General features: G+C 35.6%; 1 protein-coding gene across 2 annotated transcripts in view; it reads right to left on the bottom strand.

The window, feature by feature from the left end:
- The window catches only part of SBF2 (SET binding factor 2), a 416,007-nt gene that overhangs the window by 232,432 nt on the left and 156,919 nt on the right, over window positions 1-26,656 (bottom strand). The window lies entirely within an intron of this gene.

Below are 26,656 nucleotides of genomic sequence, written 5' to 3'. Positions count from 1 at the left end.
TCATTCTGAGACCTAGGTCCACATACATAGGAACAAAACACCAAAACAAGAGGCTTTCCCCCATTAGAAGAGATCATAAAAGTAAGTTGAAGATAAAGTGCTGTCTCTATCACTGATGGAAAACATAATTACTTTTAAATTCTTTCATTAATCTACAATTCAGTACAATGTAAAAGATAATCTTGTTCATCAAGACAGACCACAATCTGGGCTATAAAATATGCTTTAACAAGCTTAAAAGAACAGAAATCATGCAATATATACCCTTAGACCACAGTGGAATTAAACTGGAAACCAGAAACAGAAAGATAGGTGAAAAATCCCAAAATACTTGGAAATTAAACAACACACCTCTAAATAACACATGGGTAAAAGCACATCCTCAAATTTTTGTTTAAATATTATGAATACATGAAAATAAAAATACAACCTATCCAACATTTGTGGGTTCAACAAAAGCATTACTTAGAGGAAAATTTATAGCACTGATTGCATATATTAAAAAAGAAAACTGATCTAAAATCAATAACCTAAGATTCTATCTTAGAAAACTAGGGAAAAAAGCAAATTAAATCCAAAGTAAGCAAAAAACATATTGTTTTAATTAGAACAGAAATGAATGAAATTGACAACAGAAACTCATTAGAGAAAAATCAACCAAACCTATAGCTGGTTCTAAAGCCACAGTAACTGAGAAGTAGAGATACTACAATGAAGGAAATGATGCATGTATCCAAAGTAAAAGACTTTTTAGCCAAGTACATATCATCAGCCAAGAATGTATAGGTTTTAATATTGGCCTAATAAATATTTGTCTTTACTAAAAAAAAATTAAAAATAAATAAATAAATAAAGCCACAGTAAGCCCAGAAATAGACCAAGCTTGACAAAGAAGCAAAGACTATACACCGAGAAAAAATAGTCTTTTCAACAAATGGTACTGGACCAACTAGATATCTACATACAATAATATATTAACACACCTAGACACAGACCTTACACCCTTCACAGAAATTTACTCAAAGTACACCATACACCAAAATGTAAAACACAAAACAACACCAGCAGATAAATAGGGGGAAATCTAGATGATTCTGGGTTCAAATGACTTTTTAGATATGACATCAAAAGCAAGAACCATGAAATAAACAATTGATAAGCTAGACTTTAGTAAAATTACAAACTCTTTCTCTATGAAAGAAACTGTCAAGAAAATAAGAAGATAAGCCAAGGACTGGGAGAAAATATTTGTAAAAGACATATCTGATAATGTACTGCCATCTAAAATATACAAAATTCTTAAAACTCAATAATAAGAAAATGGACAACCCAATTTAAAAAAGGGTAAAGAAGATATACATATGGAAAGCAATAAGCATATGAAAAGATGCTCAACGTTAATAATTCATTAGGAAGTTGCAAATAAAAACAGTAAGATACCACTACACACCTATGATAATGGCCAAAATCCAAAACCCTGATAAAGTTAAACGCTGTCAAGGATGTGAAGCAACAGGAACTCTCATTCATTGCTGCGGGCGTGCAAAATAGTACAGTCACTATGGAAGACAGTGGGGCAGTTTCTTACAAAACTAACCATAGTCTTAGCATACGATTGAGCAATTGTGCTCCTTGGTTTTCAACCCAAAGGAGCTGAGAACATATGTTCACACAAAACCCTGCTCATGAATATTTATGGTAATCAAGATGTCCTCCAGTAGGTGAATGGAAAAATAAACTGTGGCACATCCACACAGTGGAATACTATTTAGCGCCCAAAAGAAAGGAGCTATCAAGCAATGAGAAGGCGTGGAGAAACCTTAAATGCATATTACTAAGTGAAAAACACCAATCCGAAAGGGCTACATATGGTATGATTCCAACTATATGACATCTTGAAAAATGCAAAACTACGAAGACAGTGGAAATACTAGTGGTTGCCTGCAGGTGGGGGTGTTGTGGAGAACAGACAGAACACAGGATTTTTAGGGCAGTGGGACTATTCCGTATGATACTGTTAATGGTGGATACTGTACCAAGAGTGAATTCTAATGTAAGTTGTGGACCTTTGGTAATAATAATGTATCAAACCAATGTAGTCATCCATCGACTGTAACAGATGTACCACTGTGGTGAGGAATATTGACAGTATGGCAAGCTGTGTTTTGGGAGCAGGAAGTACATGAAACCTCTGTACTTTCTGCTCAATTTTGCTGTGAATCTTAAACTGCTCTAGACAGCAAAGTCTTTTTTTTTTTACAAAGATATCCTGAAGAAAAAAAGATATCGTTAGAAGTGTTGTTCAACAGATAAAAAAGAAATAGAAATGAGCTCCCCAACATAGCAGCACCCTGTGCCAGATTACCTTCTGTTAATTCTATTTAAAATCTGTTGGTCTGGTAGAATTTCTTATTCTGTGGAGAAGTTGTGAATGTGATTAATGTTTCTCTCCAAATGTAGTAAATCATCCAAATCTCACTTTATTTTATGTCTTTTTAGACTGAGTCAATGAGTCAGTGAAAGGAGAGACAGGTTTTGGAAAAATGTGATACAGAAGGAGAAAGTTTTATAGATATGATGATAGAAACTAAGGTCAGAACCAAGGGGGTAATAATCATAGTAACTAACATTTACTTCACTGAATTATATGCCAGATGCTATTCTGAGCATTTTGCACATGTTAATTTGTGTAAACTTTCCAAGATTAGTAGCTGGTAAGTACTAATATTCTACTTTTTATAAATGAGGAAACTGAGGCACTGAGGGATTAAATAAATTGCTCAAGGTTACAGTTAATCTAATGTAACAGTTAATATTACACAGTTAATATTAATGTAACAGAGTATGAAAGGTACACTGATGTGTTTACAGACTCCACATGGCAACTAACCTTTAAGAAAAGGGTATTTATTAAATTTTGGTGTGGTATTCAAATAAGAGTTTCCACAATTATCTGAAAAGGTTATTAAAATACTCCTCCTCTTTCCAACTGCATATTTGTGGGACCTAATTTTCTTCATATACTTTAACAACAACAACAACAAAAAAACCCTGCAAGAGCTTGAAAGCAGAAGGAGATGTAAGTATCCAACTATCTTTTATTAGGCCAGTATCAATGATATTTATAAAAATATAAAACAATACCACTCTTTTCCCTATTTTTGTTTTGAAAAACATAGCTATTTTCATTAAAATATGCGATTTAATATCCAGTAGTTTATTGTTACTTTAAATGAATAAATATATAGCTTTAAATTATCTGGTTCTAATTTCTAATACACAAGTGAGTAGATAAAACTACACAAACGAAACTCCTTGAGGATCTTCAATAATTTCGCTCTCACACAGTGTGAGACCCAAAAGTATGAGAGCTGCTAATCTAGTGCGATGCATGTTTGCTGTAACTAGCCCTGGCTTAAGCTATTTGGGTAGGAGAATGGTATAATCTTGGCAGAACTGAGGAGTTTTATCAGGTGAAAACAAAACCCAGAAGTTTCTTTCAAAATCTTCTTACTGTTTTTCAACAAACTTCTTTCCTGAATTAAGTACATTTTTCTAAAATGAGCTTCAATCAGTTTCAAAATCAGGCAACAGGTGTCTGTGCTGAGGTTATAAAATAATGTGCTGATTTATACAGCCTGCATCATCGGTTCAACAAACAGCTCTCCTGAGGCAAAGTGAATCCATTCTGTAAATTACGGCAAATAATCTTATTTTCTTTGAGGTCTGTCATTCATTATTATTAGCTGCTCATTAGGCTTGGTAAACAATAGAAAGCTATGAGAAGTGCATATTTTCACAAAATTTAACTGAAACTATAGGTTTTCAACAAGGATTAAACTCTTTATGTTAATTCCAAATATACTGAGTTCTCAAATCAAAGGTACCAGTCAGTCACAGAGTTCACAGATGACAAAATAACTTTTACAAGCAAACAGACCTATTACTTAGATAAGAAAGCAGATATTTTGCTGCTTAAAACTGGAAAAAGCAACTCTTAATGTGCCCAATTTTCTCAAATGGTTTACACATACACAAAACATAATTTAAAATTACAGAATAACCAAAAATGTCCATAGACTTATTGGGACGAATTTGAATGACCTCTCAAAGGTGAAATACTGTAGAAGGTTCTCTGAATAACAGTCCCCCTTAATATTTTCCAAAACCTACACTTTTGTCTACATCTATAAATTTACAGCTTACCAAAACACATCTTATTATCCAATTTTCATATAAAAATTAAAAGTCCCCTTTTTAAAAAGCCTGTAAGAAATTCCTTCTTCTAGTAGAAAATAATAAACAAGTAACATCCAGAAAGACAATCTGAGTTTAGGGAGTAAGACCTCCTTGGTTACTTAAGTGGCCTCATTTCCCTGAGTTTACAATATGACAGGAATTCTATTAAATTCTGATTTTTAAGAAAGTATTAACAGTAAAACTTTTGGGAAATTCCAAGGATCACTTTTCAGATTCAGTAAGTACTTCTTCAAAACTAAGCTTAATGTGACCACAGCTCAGACAGTAATGGTAATTCGTGGTGAGCCCGGTCAGATATGTTTTTACTAAATTTTTCGCAGAGAGGCTCTCAAGATAGTCAATTAGACACTGGCTACACATGAGATCCCTTACTTGATACTTAAATTACAGTTACATAAAGGAATTCTTTTATATGCTGTATTTAGAAGTATCATTAGAATCAAACTCAATAGGAAATTTTGATGCTGTATTCTCAAAAGAAAATATATTCAGGAAATAAACAATAGCTCTTACAATTGAATTTATACAAAGGTTTTTCAAAGGATGAAAATGTAAGTTTAATGTTTCCTTTTCAAATTCCCTGTATCATAAGATTAAGTAACAACAAAATTTGGGGTTTCAGGAGATGACCCCACTATTTAATAAGAAGTACTCCTCATAGCATTTAGATTTGAAAAATAAAAATGGTAGCTGGTTCAATCACTTCAAATCTTGACTAAAGTATGCTGAGGAAGTAACAAACAATGGGGGAGTGGACACAACAATTCTTGAACCTGAGCTCAAGTCACATTTCTGACAGGAATGTGAGAGAATGTTTAGACAGCTGGAAACAGAGTAGTCACTAAAAGATAGTAAGCAGGATGATAAGCATTAAACAAACAGGGTAAAATCAGAATGTTGCTCTCCCCAGTGTCTTTAATGGCAAACAGGAAAAAAAGGCAATTGCAGGTGCAAAAGTGTTTGGAATTGACTGTCATAACTGACTGGCCTACATTTTGCCCTCCCTTTTCAAGTCACGGAGGAAAATACATCTATTTGGAGTGATATTATCGATGAACATACCCTGTAAGCTAACAAATAACATTGTTTTCACACACACACGTGTCTATGCAACAACTTCTGTTTATGACTACTCCGTTCCACCTGAACCTCATCATTTCACACGGAACAGGCTCATACAAATTTTACAACGTAGCCTTTTCAGTATGTTCTCTGTTCAGCTCCAGTTTTCTTTAAGACCTTGGCATAACCTGACAGCACATGATCCTTCAAGGTTGCAAGGTCAGAACTGACAGACATTGCTAGACCACACATTAGTCCATTACAAGTACCACCGCTGTTTACTTCCTTGTTTCTTTAATTGCCCAAATTTATGAACGAGATCATCTGCCAAATAGGCCACTCATCTGTAAATATAAGTGCCAATAATCCCTCATATTTGTGGAATACTTTACACATAATTGTATCCTACAAGACTCATTTACAAATGATGAAACCAATGTATGAGATGCTAAGGTTACACAGCTAGTAACACAGGCAGGGCTAGAATTCAAGTCTCTGTATCTCTAGGAACTGTCTTTTCATGAAATTATCTTGAAAAAACTACGTTCTTTACCATGCAGCCTTTTATAACATTTATCCCCAGATGTAATATTTATATAAAAGGGGACATATATATGTGTATGTGTGTATATGTATATAGTTATGAGTCCTGTTTTTCTCTACCTTCTATAACTGTATACTTTCTCACATACTTATGTTTTTAAGAAAATTATTTTTAATGACCAAATATTATATCATCATACAGGTAGGTTTACATAAGTACCATAACTCAGACAAGCCCTTGTTGTTGGTTGTTTAAGGTGTTTATAACTTTTTAACAACTAATGCTGGGTTAAACATGGTGTTTTATAAATCTTTCCAGGCATGTCTCAGTATTTTCTTAGGGAAGAAGAACTGGTTTTGTAAAGCACAGTCAAAATGAGCACAAAAATGTTTAACTATTCTTGGATTCCTTTTAAAGGTTAGGCAACCCCTAAATCATTTTGTTTTGCTAACAGACTTCTAAAGAGGACAGAAAAGAAGGGATAACACAGAACTGCTACTATGACAGTATTCCGACCGAAGCAGCACTGATTTGTGATGTAAAGGAACAGAAACGTTAGGAGACCGAAATCTGTTGCCAAGCCAGGCAACGGTAACGGCAGGTGTGTGCTGACGTTACCATATGCAGATATTTTCCAAAAGTTCAGAGAAAACACAGTGGTCATAAGCCTTTGGAAGAGAAGCCAGTTTAAGATCTGGGAAACTCTCCCATGTTTTGTTACCATAAAATAATGGGTATCACATATATGTGCCTAATTTTAGTGGACAGTTTTTGATGAAGCATACTTAAAAAAAGACTACCCAAGACTATTTGCTTTAAATGAAGCTTAATTTAAATGGCTCACCTATACTTCTTTTAGTAGAAATTTATATTCAGCCATTTTATTACTACTATAAAACATACATTGTCCTCATCAGTATAATAAAACTTTTACTATGTATAAGATAATGGTTGTGTGTCTAGAGAATCCAAGCAATTTGTCAAAACACTGTTTGAATCAATAAGAGGTTAGTTATGCAGGCAGATTTAATTGCATATAAAAATCAATGGTTTTCTTTGATAGGAGCAAGAAGTAGTTAGGAGAAAAAGATCCTATTTATAATCTTAACACATTCTCAAAGCCAGAGGATGAGCTAACCTAACCACTCAAGTTTTAATATTGTGGCATGTCAGTCTCATGAAGAGGCCTACACATAAGGCTTTAAATATAAGATTTCAAGAAGTAAACTCCAAAGAGAAAAATTAACATTTGGAATAGCTTCTAACATTCACATTTTGAAGAAACACCTCTACATATGATTTACAAATTTAAAACAATTCCAAGATGAAGAGCACAAAGAAAAGTCATTAATGATTTCCAGCTAAGAATGGCAGATGGACAAACGTGTTGATCTGTAAGACCTCCAAAATTACAATAAAAAACACAAACAGCAAAGTAATATGAAAGGAGGTTAACAACAGCTTTGAAATGTTAACATCCTGGAAGCAGAAAACTGGTTGACAGAACAAATTCCTGGAAGAGATAAGAAATGAGAGACACCAGGTATGTAAGAATGTCACCAAACACGGAAGATCAATCACACACACACACAAACGAACAAACTGTGTGGCCATAAAGACAATGCAAGGAGATGCAGAAAACTGGAAACACAGGAGAATGAAGGGTTCAATATCATCAAAAAGAGGAGTTTATACATCAAAGGATATTTACAGAACAAGAGAGACATTAAATTTTTTTAATGTCACATTAGGTGCTCGAAAGGAACAAATGGAAAATGGTAGAGAGATAAGTAAAAAAAAAATAGATCACAGCAGGAGTTTTAATTCATAGGTAATGAAAATTTCAGAAAGAGCACATATAAAAATTTTATAAAAGAGGCCAGGGAATGGTGGTGTTAAGTGGGGCAGGTGCTGGTTAAGGTGGCAGAGAGGCAGGTGGCCTGGGTGAGCCCAGTCCATCTGCGGTCCCAGCTACAGGAACCCCTCACCAGGGTGTGATTGTCATCTCAACAGATGGAGCCCAGGTACAAACTTCTAGACAAAGTGTTTAGGATTTCTGGTCAAAATGGAGGCATAGGCATACAGGCTTCGCCTCCTCCTGCAACCATGGAAAGAATTACAACTAGATCGCAAAAGAAATAGCACCCAGAACCATTAGAAAAATCAAGCTGTATGAAAGCCCAAACACCAAGGGTTTAAAGAAGACACGATTTATACAGATGGGCAGGGGGACTGGGGTTGTAGAGATGGGCAGAGAGGCGTGGAGTAGCGGAGTGATGAGGAGAGACGGCAGCAGCGGGTGTGCCAGAGCAGACAGTCCCACATTCACATGTGGGGGATAAAAGTCAGGAGGGATACCTTGGGAGCAAGCGATCCCAGCCCCAGGCCAGACTGCACAGCTGAGGGTTCCAGTGCCAGGAAGATGAATCCCCACAACTTCTGGCTGTAAAAAGCAGTGGGGGCTGGGGCAATGCAAGAAACTGCCAGATTTTCGAAAAACTCAGCTTAAAGGACCCACACAGACTTAGAACATACACAACCTACCTACTCTGGGATTCAACACCAGGGCAGCAGCTGGAAGGCCACCAGCTGCATATGGGAAGTGGTTGAAGTGACTGGAAATGGGATGAGTGCCAGGCAAACCTCCAGAAGTCAGACAGCGGCACGGTCTCCCCTCGGAGCCCTCCCCCCACCACAGAGCCACAAAGCAAAGGCTCTAGTGATTACCTAAGGCTCCGCCCCACACAATTTATAGGTGCCTTTTCTGTAATAGGCCATACTACTAAGATAGGGAGTCAAAGCAGCTCTATCTAATACACAGAAGCAAACACAGGGAGGCTGCCTAATTGAGGAGACAGAGAAATATGGACCAAATGAAAGAACAGAACAAAACCCCAGAAAAATAACTAAACTAAAAGGAGATAACCAACTTATCAGATGCAGAGTTCAAACTGCTGGTGTTTAGGATGCTCAGAGAAGTCACTGAGTACGGCAAGAGCATAAGGGAAGAAATGAAGGTTACACTAAGTGAAATAAAGAAAAATCTACAGGGAACCATTAGTGGAGGGGAGGAAGCGGGATTCAAATCAACAATTTGGAACAAAAGGAAGAAATAAGCATTCAACCAGAACAGCAAGAAGAAAAAAGAATTTAAAAAATGAGGATAGTGTAGGGCCATCTGGGATATCTCCAAACGTGGCAACATCCAAATCATAAGGATGCCAGAAGGAGAAGAGTAAGAGCAAGAAGTTGAAAACTTACTTGAACAAATAATGAAAGAAAACTTTCTCGATCTGGCTAAGGAAATAGACATACAAGTACAGGCAGCACAGGGAATCCCAAACCAATTGCACACAAAGAGGACCACACCAACACACATATAATGAAAATGCCAAAGGATAAAGATAAAGAGAGAATCTTAAAAGCAGCAAGAGAAAAGCAGAGAGGCACCTACAAAGGAGTTCCCAGAAGACCGTCAGCTGATTTCTCAAAAGAAACTTTGCAGGCTAGAAGGGACTGGCAAGAGGTATTCAAAGTGATGAAAAGCAAGGATCTACAACCTAGATTACTCTGTCCAGAAAAGCTATCACTTTGAATGGAAGGACAGAGAAAGTGCTCCCCAGACATGGTAAAGCAAAAGGATTTCATCATCACCAAGCCATTATTACATGAAATGTTAAAGGGACTTATTTAAGAAAAAGATAAAAACTGTTGACATTAAAATGTCAACAACTGTCAGCAACTGAATCTAAAAAACAAACTAAGCAAACAACCAGAACAGGAACAGAATCATAGAATGGAGATCATTTGGAGGTTTATCGGCTGGGAGGGAAAAGGGGCAGAATGGGGGAAAAGGTACAGGGAATAAGCAGCATAACCGGTTGGTACGAAATAGACAGGGGGAGGTTAAGAATAGTATAGGAAATAGAGAAGCCAAAGAACTTATAAGCACAATGCATGGACATGAACTAAGGAAGGGATTACTGGAGGGAAGGCAGGTACTGGGCAGAGGGAGGCAAAGGGAGAAAAATTGGGACAACTATAAAAGCATAATCAATAAAATATATTTTAAAAAATTATAAAAGAAATAACACAGCACTCTTCTTCCAAAAAGGCCTAGAACCCTCAGACCTTGTTCCATATGTCTAGCACAATGAATTAATGTTTTTAAAGCCCATTAATTTTAACACATCATCATGACATTTCAGAAAATGAAAAATAAAGAGAAGGTCCTAAACATTTCCAAAAAGGAAACAAATAGTATTGTACAACAGATCCAAAATCAAAATAGCAAGAGAAATTTACATATAATTTATCACAATAGATACAATCAGAAAATAAAATCAACTCCATCACTTAAAAAACAGGACATAATTCATTACACCTATTCTTAAATAAATAACAATAGAATCAGTGATATTATTTACTGGACATTAGCTAAAGCAATTACACAGGAGAAAGAAATTGAGGACACAAAAATTGGAAGGTTAAATTCTTATTTACCAATGAAATGATGGTATAACCTGGAAAACTGAAGACTGACTATAAAACAACTATAAACCATAGGAGAAAACAACAAGGTAATAAAATATAAAATTAATATATAGTGATGCTTTCACTTTGGACTCTCGCTTATACACTGAAACACCTGAACAAGGTGGACAAAATGTATGTAATACTGGTTTGTAAGGTACTGAATTTCAGGCAATGAAGGAGAAATATCTCTGAAAGGCAGGAACAGACAACGTGAGCTATATTAGTGGCCCTGCGTCCTGCCTTGAGAGACTTTACAGGCCATGGTGCAGGGAGAAGAAACAGAGGCAGAGTTTAGAAGACTACCTAAATGAGAAGATAGCGCAAAGGCTCTTTGGAGACCAAGGCAGCTAGAGTCCCTAGGACAGAACATCAGAAACAAGGGAGCTGAGCAGAGAAAGAATGTGGGAGATTTGCAAAGCGTTCCTCAAGAATTCAGCAAGGTACCGATTAGTGCATATGTGTGAGGAAACCACCTACAGCCTGCCCAAGAGCCATCTGAAAAGATTAAATAGTGCCCACTGTTTAAGTATGGATGAGACAAGTACTAATTTCCACCCTCCAGGCTGAAAAAATTAATAATTCACAGGATGCTGAATAGAGTACACAGAAAATTCTTACGTGAGTAGTGAGAATAATTAGTCCTAGACTGGATTTGCTCTGAGCTCACATACCAAATCCTAACAGCAAGACCAAAAAGATATAATTGTTTACAAGTAACATAACTGCATCTTGGAAGTTTAAGAAAATTTATAGAAATACAAAATATCCACCATACAACAAGATAAAATATACGGTGTTGATCATTCTATAAAAGATTAACAGGCATGTAGAAAGATAGGGAAAGACAACCCATGATGAGAACAATCAATCAAAACTGACTTAGATGAACAGAGATATTAGAATGAGCAGAAAGACAAGGAAAGAGTTGCTATAACTGCTTCCCCCATGTTCAAAAGTTTAGAGACATGGAAAATATAAAAGACTCAAAACAAACTTCTAAAGATGAAGATTAATAAACTGGAATTCACACTAATAAAAATGATCTAAATGAAATATAGAGATAAAAAAAGAACCTCTAAAACAAAAAAAGCATCAGTGAACTCTGGGACTTCAAGCAACCTAATATAGTAAGAATCAAGAAAGTGAGGAGGAGGAGGAACAGAAAAAAGCATTTGAAGAAATAATAGCCAAGAACAACAATAGATGAAAAATAAAGATCTCTACAAAACAATAAAGAGCACTGAATGTGGTAACTACATGGGTAAATACAGAAAACTTTTTTCTTACTATTTTACTCTCTTTTAAAGATGACTGACTGCCTATTCGATCTGCTTTTCATTGTGTAAGACCCATAAAGAGTTGTTTGTACACTCTCAATTCCTCCATGTGTAATCAGTGTGGTTTTTGCAAACTTTCCAGCAGAGAATATAATCCCTAATTTCAAACTCTTCACATTGTATACTACAGAAATGTGACTTCAGATGTAATGAAATCTGCCATTTTAAAAGAAAAAAAGAGATGACTGACTACATGAAGAAAAATAACATTGCAGCATGGGGTTTATTGTATATATAAAAGTAAAATGCATGCCAACAACAGCACAGAAGTTAGGAAGGGCAAATGAAAGAGAATAGTAGTGCTGCATGGTTCGTGTGCTATAAGAAAGGTTGTATAGTGTCACTCGAAGGCAGAGTGTGATTAATTAAATACACCAGAAGTTAAAGATGTATAAGCCCAAGAAATGACAAACCAAACAGTTAAAGCGAATAACCAACAAAGGAAATAAAATGGAATAATAAAAAAAACTTGATTAAATCTAAAATAAAGCAGAAAATAAAGGAGAAGAAACATGAGATGAATAGAAAACAATAGCAAAATATAAGACTCAACCCTAACCATATTAATAATCACATTAATGGCAGATATATTGAGAATGGATAAAGAAGCAAGACTCAGCTATGTGCCGCCTACAAGAAACACTTTAAATACAAAGACCCGAAGAAGTTAAAAGAAAAAGAATGAAAAAACAGCTGTCCTCTGCTAGAATTACACAAAAGAAAGCTGGGTGGCTATATTAATATCAATGTAGATAGAGAGCAAATATGGGCCAATTCATCAATGGGACATAAAATCCTAAATATTTATGCTCCTAAGGAAGCTCTACAAAATACATGAAACAAATCTGACAGAAATGCAGGAAAGATCCAAATTTCCTCTATCTTAGTCAAAGATTTCAGCACCTCTCTCTTCATAAATAACTGGACAAGTGGACAACAAAGTAGGATGTGGAAGATTTGAACAATACCACCAGCCAACTTAACCTAACTGATGTTTATAGAACACTCCACACGACAGCAGCAGAATACACATTCTTCTCAATCACACTTGGAATATTTACCAAGATAAGAGCGTATTCTGAGCCATAAAATAAGTTGCAATAAATTTTAAAAGATGCAATCATAAAAAGTATGTTCTCATACCAAAAGGGAATTAAATTACAACTCAAAAACAGAAAGATCTCTGGGAAATGCACAATATTTGGAAACTAAATAACATGTTCCTAAACAACTCATGGGTTAAAGAAGAAATCAAAAGACAAATTAGAAAGTACAATATTCGAACTAAATGAAATGAAAAGACTGTCAGAATTTGTGAGCTGCTACTAAAGCAGGTCATGAGGGAAAAGCAACAGCTGCAAGCACTCAATACAAAAGGGAAGGTCTAAGTCAGTGAACTCATCTCCTACCTTAAGAAACTAGATGAAGAGAAAGCGGAATTCAAAGTAAATGGGGAAAAAAAGGAACTAACAGGAATCAAAACAGAAGCCAATGGAAAAAGAGAACAGCCAAAATGGGAAAAAGTAACAAAAGTGAAAATTGGCTCTTTGAGAAGATAAAAAGAACCCTGATAATCCTCTGGCGATACTGACTGAAAAAAGAGAAGAAAAAAAGGAAAGAAAAAGAGAGAAGCAAGACTGTGAGAAATAGAAGACATAAATTGCCTATATCTGGAATGATAGAGATGATACCACTAAAGATTCTACAAATATTAAAAAGGATCATAAGGGAGTATTATGAGTAAATTTTTGAAAATAAACTTGACAATTAAAAGAATCAAATTCTCTGGAACACATAAACTACCCAAGCTCACTCATGAAGAAATAGATGGCCTAAATAACTCTATATTTATCAACAGAATTGAACTTGTAGTAAAGAAAACTACAGTCCCAGATGGCCTCATCGGTGAATTCTACTGAAATTTAAGGAATTGATAATAATAGCAATTCTACACAGTCTTTCCAAAAATTGAAAAGGACGGAATACTTCCCAAAGCATTCTATGAAATCAGTATTACCATGGTAACAAAACCTCTCAAAGACATTATAAGAAAAGAAAACTGTAGTCCAGTCAGTAACCCTCATGAACACTGTTGCAAAAAATTTTTAATTGTTTTTTAGCAACCTGAATCCAACAATATAGTAGAAGGTTAACATAAAATGACCAAGTGGGTTCTATCCCAGGAATACAGGGTTGGTTTATACTTGAAAAGCAATTGAGATAATTTGTCATTTTAACATGTTTGCCTAAGAAATTGTAACAAAGTAAAAAATAAAAATGTTACTTTAATACAAGCAGGAAAAGCATTTGACAAACTTCAGCACCATTTCTGTTCAACATTCTGAGCATGCTAGGAGCACAAGCAAACTTCCTTAACATGATAAAAGGCATCTATACAAAACAAATAGCTAATATTACACTTAATGTTGGGAAAAAATGAATGCCTTCCTGCTAAGATCAGGAACAAGATAAGCTTCCGGTATCACCACTTCTATTCAACTTCGTGCTGCAGGTACTAGCCAAGCACTTAGGTAGAGGGAGAGAAGGAGGGAAAGCAGGAGGAAGGCAGGCAGGGAGGAAAGAAAGAAATCTATGCTTGTGTATAAATATTCAGGTTTAATTTGAATATACAATAAAACCCATATACCCTTATCTAGATTCACTGTCAACACTGCACCACATACAAATAGTTTTTCTTTGTAACAGGAATTGCATGTATCTTATTTAGCCTCTAAGGTAGAATTTATTAAGATTGCAGTTACTAAAGCTGAAATTTTATAAACAGCTTTTAAGAAAAAATGGGTCATATTACCAAGACTTTGTATATTTTATGGGAAAACTTAAGATTCTAGTCAGTACAAAGAGTTAATATTTCCAAAATCTTTCAGGTCCAAAAAATCTGCTCACTTTCTGAAACTCGTTGCCCTTTTAAGAGTTAGAAATACTTGTATGTCATCAGGGCAACATTTATGTGTACTTTTAATTGAAAATGGAAATTTAAAATAGTCATAAAATTTTTTTGTTTTTTTAAAGAAAAAATTCAAAAGTTAGTGCTTAAATAGAGGAAATAAGGTGAGTTCCAATTCCTCTTCCTTTCTGGTTTATAAACACTGGAATTTTACTAATTTTCTGGATAATAAATGGAGGCAATGTTATCATTTGGGGCTTTTCCCCTTATAGTTCCATTACCATAATCTCAAAAGAGCACGGAACCCACGCAATTTTTACTTCAATTGATTCCTTAAAAAGTCTATACATAATATGACTGGTATTGCCTAAAATTTAAACTTGAGAAATTACACCACATGTGAAACATTCATTTGCATTTTTGTCCTTTTAAAGTGCTTCTTAATTACCCAAGGAAGATAAACTTGAGAATGACTGGTTTTCTACATTAAAAAAAAAAACAGAATTCAAGGGCCTGCTACTCCCTAACACAGCCTCATCTCAAGAGCAAACAGGAATGCCAGGTGCCAGAAGTATTATTATTTTTAAGGGAAAAAGCAGGTACCACCTACCCAAGGAAAAAATGACTTATTAGAAGGTCTAAAGAGAGAAAAACTAGGCAAGGTGAAACATTTTATGACATAAAACTACATACACATTAGGCTCAGTATACTAAAAACTGGCTTCAAAACAAAGTACATACAAAAAAAGTCTCAACAAAATATCAGCAAATTTAATTCTGCAATACATATAAAGAATACTAATCCCAAACAAGTGGGGTTTATCTAGGCAACTTAAGGCTGGTTCAATATTCAAAAATAAATCAATATAATCTATTATACTAACAGTCTGAAGAACAATAATTACATCATAACATCAGTAGATCAGAAAAAGCAATTACCAAAACTTCAGGGTAAAAATCCTCAGGAAGCTAGGAATACAAGGGAACTTCTCCAACCTGATAAATGGCATGCACCATCATCTCAGAGTAAATGAAAAAAGATGGAATGCTCTCCTCTTATGGACAGAAACAATGCAAGGATATCTACGCTCACCATTCTGGCAGGAAAATAAAAAGAAGACAACATAGACTACAAAAGGAGAAATAAAACTGTCCCAATTTGCAGGTGACAAGAATGTCTATGTAGAAAGTCTCAAAGTGTCTATGGAAACACCCCTGGGACTGATTTAAAGAGAACGGCAGCACACAGGCTCAGCAGCACACACACCACTCAAGCATCTATAGAGTGTGAGCAATAAACAGTATAGAACCAACGCTTTTACAAAACCAGTGACTCTCAGATTATCTCCAATAAAATGGGTATACCTGGGTATAAGTCTAACAATCATGGTACTGATCAAAGAAATCAAAGAAGACTTAAAGTAATGGAAACATACGGTGTAAGAAGACTCAACATATTAATGATGTCAATTTTCACCAAAATGACCTACAGATTCAATACAATATCAATCAAAATCCTTACAGAGCTTCTTTTGTAGATGTAGATAAGCTACTTCTTAAACATTGTATGGTAGGACATAAGTACTAGAAGAGCTAAACATATTTTGCAAAAGAAAATTAAGATGGAAAAACCACCCTACCAAATTTCACTTACTATAAAGCTCCGGTAATCAAGAGAGTGTGGTATTGATAAAGAAATACAGAGCTCAGAAATACAGAACAGAATAGACAGTCCAGAAATAAAGCCACATAAACATGGTCATCGAATCCTTGACAATGGTACAAAAGTAGTTCAATTGAGAAAGAACAGTCGTTTATCAACAAATGGTGTTGAGACAACAGGTCATTTATATGCATGTAAAAGAAAAATTAACCTCAATCTAAATTTCACATCTTAGCCCTGGCCAGGTAGCTCAGTTGGTCACAGCACTGTCCCGATATGCCAATGTTACGGGTTCAATCTCCAGTCAGGGCACATACAAGAATCAATCGATGAATACATAAATGACTGAAACAACAAATACATGGGGTTTTTTTCTTCCTTCCTTCTTCCTTCCTTTTTACCTTCCTTCCTTCTCCCCCCTCCTCTCTCTCTAAAAATCATTTTAAAGATTTAAACTTCTATCTTCTACAAAGATTAACTCCAAATGGATCATAGATCTAAATATAAAGCACAAAAACATAAAACTTTTAAAAATAAAATAAGAGAAAATCCTTATGACCTGGGGTTAAGCAAAGAGTTCTTAAAACTTTTACAGTAACATCAAAAGCAGGATCCATTAAAAATTAATAAATTAGACTTTATTAAATCTTAAAAACTTTGCATCTAGAAAAGACAGTGTTAAAATGAACAGGCAAGTCTCCAAAATATATAAAGAACTCTCAAAGATCAACAATAAAAAAACAAACAAACAATCCCATTAGATAATGTGCAAGAATCCAAATACATGTTTCCCTAAAAAAGATACACAAATGGCCAGAAATACATGAAAAGATGCTCCACATCATTAGTCGTTAGAGAAATGCAAATCAAATACACAGTTAGACAGCACTTCACACCCCTAGATGGGTACAATCAAAAGATTGGTGAAAGTGTCGGCAAGGACGTAGAGAAACTGGAACCCTCATGCACTGCTTATGAGAATGTACAACGATGCAGCTGGTTTTTAATCCTCACCTTAGGATAGGCTTATTGATTTTGAGACAGAAGGGAAGGGAGGGAGAGAAAGAGGAAGAGAAACTTCAATCAGCTGCCTTTCATATGTGTCCCAACCAGGGACCAAACCCACAACCTACATTATGTGCCCTGACTAGGCATCAAACCCACGACCTTTCAGTTTATGGGGGAACACTTCAACCAACTGAGCCACAGTGGCCAGGGCTGGTGCAGCTGCTTTTGGTGGGGGGGGCCCTGGCAGTTGAGCACAAGGTTAAACATAGAGCTATCCCATGACCCAGTAATCCCATTCCCAGGTATATACCAAAAAGCAATGGAAATATGTGTTCACACAAAAACTTGTGCATGAATGTTCATAGCACATTATTCATAACAGCCAAAAAATGGAAACAATCCAAATGTGCTTCAATAGGTATCTGGGCAAACGATCACATAAACACATACTGAAATACTAAGTAATAAACAGGAATAAGCTACTGATACATGCAGCACCATAGATGAATCTCAAACACATCACGCTAATTGAAAGAAAACAGGACCTAACAGTTCCACACTGTATGAGTGCATTTATACGGCATTCTTGAAAGGATAAAACCACAGTAATGGAGAACACTCTCAGTGGTTGCCACGGGTTACGAGTGGTGGCAGGTCTGATAATAAAGGGAGAGCATGAGGGAGCTGGTTGGAGTGATGGAACCCTCCTCAATCCGGGCGGTGGTGGTGGTTATAAGGATCTAAGAGATCAATTTTACTGTACAATAATTTAAATAAAAACTTTTCATAAAATAACAGACAAAATTCCTTTAATCCCAGCAGCTTTCTATGAGAAAACAATAAACATTGCCAAATTGGAGTGTTTAAGGCCAAATAAACAGGATTTTTTGGAGGGGTTTCTGATTACTTAGGGGAAAAAGGGGGGTATCGAGTGTGGAACAATTTATGTTATGGTTTTACTAGAAGCAGACCCTGATATAAGGATTTCTGTGTAAGTATTCTATTTATCCGGGAGATGACCCCAAGAGTAGGGAAGAAAAGGCAGTCACACTATACAATGAAATGAGCAGGCTACAGTTGTGGGCAACTGGAGCTCAACCGCGCTGAGGAATTCTGAGACACAAGGTAGGACACGCGTTAGAGTTAGCCCACTCAAGCGACGAAGGGGCTGGAGGTTTTCCCCTCACTTTCTGTACGTAATCAGTTGAAGGGTGTTCCTGGGAAGCATGAACTACCCAGAACTTCTGGACAGCCAATGTACAGGGCCAGAACAGACTCCAGGGAACAAAGAATCCCTCGGGCTAAAAATCCTACATGCTGACAGTCAGATGTCCGGACAATGAGCACAGAAATGGAAGGTGTTGATGAAAAACGGGCAGGGCACTAACTGTTTTTCCAGACGGGCAAACATGGGTGGTTGGCTATGAATAGAATTACCTCTAAAATAAAACCCAAGAAGCTGTCTTTGGAGAGTCAGAACAGAGAGGATATTTTACATTTTGTTCTTTTAAAAATGTTCGTCATAAACATAAATATTATCTTTTCAAGGTTAACTGTGATTAGCCAAGGCACAGATGATGGCAGCTGTGATTGTGCCCACAGCACGGAGGATGGGCAAAAATTAGTGGCTTATTTTGAAAGTGCACTTAATGTGGTGAATGTGGCATGTGAGGCGAAGAGAAGACCCTGAATGAGATTTAGGTTGCTGGGGTCTGAGCAACCGTAAGTGTTGTTAAACGGGATCAATAGTAGTGCCTTTTTTCATAGGATTGTTGTGAATACGAATGTGCTTAGAACAGTGCCCACCGTGTAGTAAGTACTCTATTAGCAGAGGGTATATTAAGAAAAATAAAGCAGGCCTACATTAAGTAAAGGTTATATTAAGTAAAATAAAGTATAATAATGAATTATATTTATATTTCCTAATTACCGTATAAAGGTGAAATACAATTATTTTAATTTTTTAATTATAAAAATTATTACATTCCTTATTAAATTGAAATTAAGGGATAGCAATTTCTTTAACAAATGACTTGCAAGAAAAGTTAGGGAATGAAGAAAATTATAATTAAGACAGATTTTGGACATCTATCAAGTAAAAGCAATATATGGAATTTGGTTGCTGATTCAAGCAAACCAACTGTGAAAAGCAGTGTAGGAGCAATAGATACACATACATATACAAATGCAGATATATGGAGACTGTTGCATATGTGGTGATATTAAGGAATTATTGTTAATTTTTTAGGTATGATAATAACTTTATGGTTGTATTAAAAACAAAAATGTCTTATCTTTTAGAAATAAATATAAACATTTATGAATGAAATAAGTTGAGCCACATGGAATTACCACTTTATACATAAAAAGATGGATGGACATAAACAAGTTCACATGATCACATTAATATCTGTGGTTTGTTTCAAAATGATTTAACTGGAAGGGTGCGAGGCTGATGAATAGATAGGGCTTAGATGGAAAAAGAGTGACCCAGAGTTAAGGACTGTTGTAGCTGGATGATGAGTATGTGGGTTTCACTGTTCTCTATTTTGATGTTTTAATTTTTCTACTTTTTAAAAAACCCTCACCAGAGGACATGCTTATTGATTTTAGAGTGAGGGTACAGGAGGGGGAGAGAGAGGGGGAGAGAAACATCGATGTGAGAAACATCCATTGGCCACCTCTCGCATGTACCCTAACTGGAGACTAAACACCCAGCATGTGCCCTGATCAGAAAGTGAGTCCGTAACCTCCTGGTTTTACAAACTGAGCCACACCTGCCAGGCTTAATTTTTCTCCGTTTTTAATGAGAAGAAAACTAAGGAGAGAACTCCCATTTTATATAACTGTGCCTTACCCAATGCTTATTAGCACCTTTATATGGCACATAGTAAATACCCACAACATAGATGTTGAAATGATATCTCAACCAATATTCCTCTTAGAAAGGCCCATGTATAAGAAATTATGGACTAACGACACACAGCTAAGTGTGTAATCAACAACCGATAAGGGGACGAAAAACCAACAAACTAGTTAAGACTAGCAAATAAAGATCAAATTAAAAAATTAGAAACAAAATGTTCTTTAAATAAAACTCACTTGTGACTATGCATCTTCATTCTGCACATTTTACTATCTCTTAAAGTGTATGATAGCTACGTACTCTTCACACAATCCTTTCACCTAGTTTAAGTCAGTATTTTATATGATTTTATTTAGGCTGACTCAAACCATTTGCTCCAAATTCCAGTACCTATCTTGCTTACTAGGTATATATATAGGCATAGACTAGGCAAAGGATATAGAAAATTTTAAATACATCCATTAAGCTCTTTTTTATCATTAGGGTCTTTTGTTATTACATCATACACCTAATTTTAAAACAATCTAAAAGAGATTTCTTTTAAAATAAAAATTTTTTTTGCTTATGGGCAAATATTGTTCATACATGTAAATTAAACATAATTTTCTGAATATAGCCAATGTTAATAAGGATATGTTCATTCCATGTTGTGTATCTCTAAAACAGTATAAGACATTATAGTTCAAAAATTACAGAAAAAACCTATCTCCTGAATATTAAAAAGAATACTTTAATAATTATAGCAGTCAGTAAGTATCCTCAATAGACATATTAAACCAAAAACTAGATGGCAACTTATCAGATATACTAAGAAACAGATTAATAAAAAACGCTAAATTGACAATCTCATGGCGTTGGACACCAGACAGAAAAGAACTGATTCCTGATTCTGGCCCTAATCTAGGTTATAATTTTGCCTAATTTCCTTGAACCTCAATTTTTCTTGAACATAAAATATATCTTATTTTGTTGATAATAATTAAATGATGTAACGCATGTAAATTATTTAGCATAGTACCTAAGACATAGTAAATGATTAATGAACACTAATATGGAAACTCTAGACTGTCACACAGCTGGTACTCAGATATACTAGCAATCAATATCACCTTCATTGCTACTTTTATTGCAATTATTGCACATGAAACAGATGAAACTTCTCACCTGAGACATAAAGTGTGGGACAGCAGAGAGAACAGAAGGCTGTTGAGGGAGCACAGGATCCAGGTCCTATAAATCAGTACTGCTACAAGCAATAGGTCCAGTAACAGTGACCCTGAGGCCGGCAGCAATTAACTCAGTTAGTTTACTGAACAACTATAGTCTGTGTGAAGCACTGAAACAGAGTAACAAAAATAAAATCCCTGTCCTATAGGAGTTTACTTTCCAGTGTTTCTGGTGATTCCAATAATGCACTGTTCTTGCTTAAATATAAAGTAATTGAAGAAAAAACCTGAACCTGAAATATGCAGACAGGGCTGGGCAAAAGTAGGTTTATAATTGTTTGTATGAAAAATAACACAATAATTAATAAATAATAATACAAGAGCCTTGGCTGGGCGGCTCAGTCGGTTGGAGCATCATCCCACACACTAAAAGTCTGCAGGTTCGATCCCCAGTCAAGGCACATGCTCAGGCTGTAGGCCAATCAATGCTTCTCACACATTGATGTTTCTCTCGCTCCCTTCCTCTCTCTCTAAAATAACACCCCCCCTCTCTATATATCTCCAGGTGAGGATTAAAAAAAATAATAATAATACAAGAATAAAATCTGTTTTGCATACTCACCACTGTAAACCTACTTCTGCCTACCCCTATATAGCTGTCTCTTTTGTGAAACCAGGCTGAAGCTATATCCCTTAGATTGCTGTTACTATAAAGTTTGCAAAGGAATACCATTTTAAATTATACTGGCAGCTGACATAGAAACCACCAAATATTAAGTACAGAAGCCTCACAAAACACCTGTAATAAATCCTTTGGCAGCCAAGGATCAAATGAAATTATGTTTCCAAGTACTGATTCAATTCATAGCTGAGATTTGTGGTAATGGAAAAAAATACAATAAAAAATAAACTACTTTTTAAAAAACCTGTTTTACTGTAAATAGTGATTGGAACACTGCACAAAAGCTATCATTCTGCAAAACACAAGATATGGCATAACTTGTAATTTGGAAATAAATAAAAATATTCATCTAAGGAAACTAATGAAATATGATCCAAGCAGTTCAAAATTTATGAGTTTTAGCTGCATGAGTTTTATAAAAATGTTTGGTATGAAATGCTAACGCTGTTTTTGATAAGACCTGTCTAAACAAGATGAACATTATTTGCCGAAACAGAAAAACAATGTTTCAGCACGATACGGGCAGCTGGCTAGCTTGAAATTCTGTCATCTATCAGTCACCCGAAATATTTATTGCTTGTTTACTTAATGCAGCCTTTCTGAGAAAGGTAAGTTACAGAATACTCACTGGCTGCTAAATATTATCGTTAGAAGCAGACAGCAGAGATGGTTATCTGTTTAAGCTGTTTATCTTTGTCCCTTGAAAAAAAAATTACAGCAAACGGAACAAAATGTTCTACTGCAAAAGCTCAGTCTAAATGTATCCTCATAATAGCAAAATGGGCGTTTCCTAGGAACTTTAGAGGTAACATCTCAGAAAAGCAACCTACACGGAGAAATCATCTTTTCAACAATTATGTTATCAAAAAATAAAACACATAAAGAGAAAACTTTTCCCTTGAAAAAACAAAATCTAAATCAGTCATTCACACAAGAAAGATCGACTACCACACCACAAGAGTATGCCTAGACACAAGCATCAGGACCAATAGGAATGAAGGTTCAGTTGCTGGGAGCACTGTCCCATACACCAAAAGGTTGCAGTTTCAGTGCCCAGTTAGGGCACATACCTCGGTTGTGGGTTTGATTCCTAGTCTGTGCACATACAGAAGGCAACTGATTGATGTTTGTTGCATCAATGTTCTCTCTTTCTCTCTCTGTCTCTCTCTCAAATTAGTGAACATGTCCTCGGGTGAGGTTTTTTAAAAATGATAAAATAGCAGTAATAAAACCTATTTTTAAAAAAAGAGTGAAGATTTAACAGTAAGGTCTGACCTAAAAGAAAAAAGAAACAGTGAAGTAGTCTCCATTCAGATTAGATCTTGGGAAAATAAAATAATAGAACATCTTATGATTACATAGCACCTTGGTATTTTTAAAGTTCAAGGCATTTAGATCAACGATCAGCTTACTCATGGAACTTTTTACTCCTTTCCCGAAGCTAAATTGCTCCTGGGGGGAGGGGGACCCTCTTAATTTGTTGTTAAATAACTGTATTTGAGCATTTATCATAGACTACCTTACATTACAACTGATTTTAAAACAAGCTGTATGTCCCATCATATTACAAATAACCACAGAGATGTGTTTTTTTCAGTTATTTCCCTAGAACCTAGCAATATATCTCTCAACACATGCTAAGTAGAACCTTTGTTTAATTCAACTCTCTTATCTTATACAAGTATCCCATGAGATAATAAAAGCAGATATTCTGCCTGTCTTATAAAGGGGGAACCTTAAATTCGGAAAGATTAAATAAAGTGCCCAGATACACCCAGGTAGGTTCTAGGACCTAAGACTTCCAGACTAATAATGTCCTTTTGTAGTGTTTAGAAGACTTGGGTAGCAGAAATTCATGGAGTATTAACTCACAGAATTTAGACTGAAATTAAGCAATCACAAGTTAGCAATACTCTATAAAGAAACCACTTATGTATTTTCTATTACAGAGGACCAATAAAAGAATAACACAATTTATAATCCTGAGTTTTCCTTGCCTTTCTGGTCCACTGAGAATCAGGAGGAGTCTACTAACATACTATAACCTAGGACTGTGACTTCAAATTAATGGCAAAATAATAAACCTTTGACCCTAACTGTATACCAAAAACATAAGACGATACACATAAAATATATGAAAAGATAACACAATCAGGTTCAAAAACAAGATAAATATCTCCAAAGGGCCAGTAATAAAACAGAAATATTTTTTTAAAAAAATAAACTTCACTAAAAGCTCAGGCCTGTTGATTACAGATCTTAAACAGGAGTGACAGAGTTCAGTACTACACCAGTCCTCGCCTCCAACCAATAAGCTGGTTCAAGGGAGGGTAGAAAACAGGCACCTCTGGGCAAGGAGGGAGAGGGTGCTGACAACCTGTTAACCTATTGCAAGACACTGAACCAAAGTACCAAATGTTTCTGTCACCTCTCCAACACAACTTGTGACAGAATCACAAATTCTGAAATGAGACTTGGTTCTGGATTGAGGACAGAGGGTTAAAGTGAAAGTTACCTGAATACCTAGAAACAGGTATGAGCAGAGGCAGGAAGGAGAAAGAAAAGTAACAACAGAAAAAAAAATAATTCCCACTCAAAATAAGCCTGCAAACCAATATTCAACATTGTATGGAAAGCTGGGGGCCGGAGTGCAAGATGGGAGAGGGCTGGGGGGTGGGTGAAAAAGGTGAAGGGAATAAGAAGTACAAACTGGCAGTTACAGAACAGACACAGGGATGTAAAGTACAGCATAAGGAATATAATCAATAATATTGTAATAACTATGTATGGCGTCAGATGGGTACTACATTTATCAGGATTATCACTTAGTAAGTTATAAAGTCCAATCACTGGGCTATATACCTAAAACTAAAATAATATTGTATGTCAACTATAATTAAAAAAGAAAAAATCATTCAAAGTCAAAAAACTATATGGAGAAAGATAATGCTGAAAATTAGAGCCATAAAAAGAAATAATCAAAACATGAATTTACTCAGTATGTAATTAATTTTATAGAAATAAATGACAAAAATGTTTAAAATAAGTTCATATAGAATGTTCAAAGAGATAAATGAAAATAAAACTTCAATTGAAAATGAATAAGAAATAATGAAAACAAAAGCAGGGGAGACCTGTGGTTATGAAGAAAACCCAACTAAAAACTTTGAAAATAAACTCTACTCTATATAAAGACAGAATTCTTGAATTGGAAGATAGGCCTGATATATTCAACAAAAATTCAACACGAATAGTCAAAAAAGTAATAATTTAGTTGAAAGCATAGTTAAAAGACATACAAGGTAGATTAAGAAGCTCCAACATTCATGTAATAAGAGTTTAAGAAAAAGGGGCAGAAAGAAATGAAGAAACAATAATTGCTAAAAATTTGAGAACAAAAGAAAAATCAATTTTCATATTGATAATGAAACTAGACATCTGGAGTCAACATCAAGAGATTTTTTTTGAGATTGTTTCTTGATCTGTGAATTTCTGAGAAATCACAGATTTCTCTCCTTTCTCAATATCTTACCATCCTATCAAATGACACATTCTCATGAAAAACGAAGGCTAAGTGGGCCTGTTGGGTCATATGATGTCTGCTGAGGGGAACCAAGGGTAGTTCCAGTATCCAGCTGTAAGGCCAGAGTTATCAGATAGGAGGTGGAATATAGAAATTCTATTACCAGGGCTCCAGAAAGAGTTCATTTGACAAGCAGGGGAGGTGGCTTCACTTTTCTGTTTTATCTTTCTTCCACCCAATTTAAATGAATTCAAGTAATAACCAAATCTACAACTTGCACTGACTGAGTACAAGGCCCTGCACTACATATTACAATAGAACAGGTACAAACCTATCTTATCTTTAAGAGTTTACAATTTAGGCCCTGGCTGGTGTAGCTCAGTGGATTGAGCACAGCCCTGCAAATCAATGGGTTGCTGGTTCGATTCCCAGTCAGGGCACATGCCTGGGTTGCGGGCCAAGTCCCGGGGGGTGCTTGAGAGGCAACCACACATTGATGTTTCTTTCCCCCTTTCTCCTTCCCGTCCCCCCTCTCTAAAAATAAATAAATAAAATCTTAAAAATAAAATGAGGTTTACAATTTAGATAAGATAAAAAGTTGAAAAGTAAATGATAGGCCAAGATGAAGTAATGAGGACCAGATTAAATATCCTGCCAGAAACAGAACTTAAAAAAAAAAAAAAAAACTACACAAAATATATGAAATAGTTTTCAAGACACTGTACATCAGGTAATAAATGGCAGTCCATGATCCATGATAAACGAGGGGACCCCACTGAGTGCCCCAGCTTCCCACACTGAGTTTCCAGGTTGTAGCACAGAGAGAGATAAATCCAACAGACTCCCTGAGCTGAACAGACAGAGCAGGTATCCAGAACAACCGAGGGAGCCGGAGTACGCAGAACAGAGTACCACAGCAGAGAGAAACACTCAGAGAGAAAATGCCAGAGACTTGCACAGGGTTCCCCTCAAGTGCCTAAGAGGAAGAAGAAGAAAAATAATAAAGATCTGTGGGGGGGGGGGGAGTGTGAGAGAGAGACAGATGGACAGACATAGAGAAAAAGCAGAAAAAACAACAGGGAAAAATCAATAAAAACAAAA

The sequence above is a fragment of the Desmodus rotundus genome, chromosome 5 (genome assembly GCF_022682495.2).
Source record: "Desmodus rotundus isolate HL8 chromosome 5, HLdesRot8A.1, whole genome shotgun sequence".
Taxonomy (NCBI): Eukaryota; Metazoa; Chordata; class Mammalia; order Chiroptera; family Phyllostomidae; genus Desmodus; species Desmodus rotundus.
Note: the sequence above shows the minus strand (reverse complement) of the source record. Positions and strands in the feature narration are given on the sequence as shown.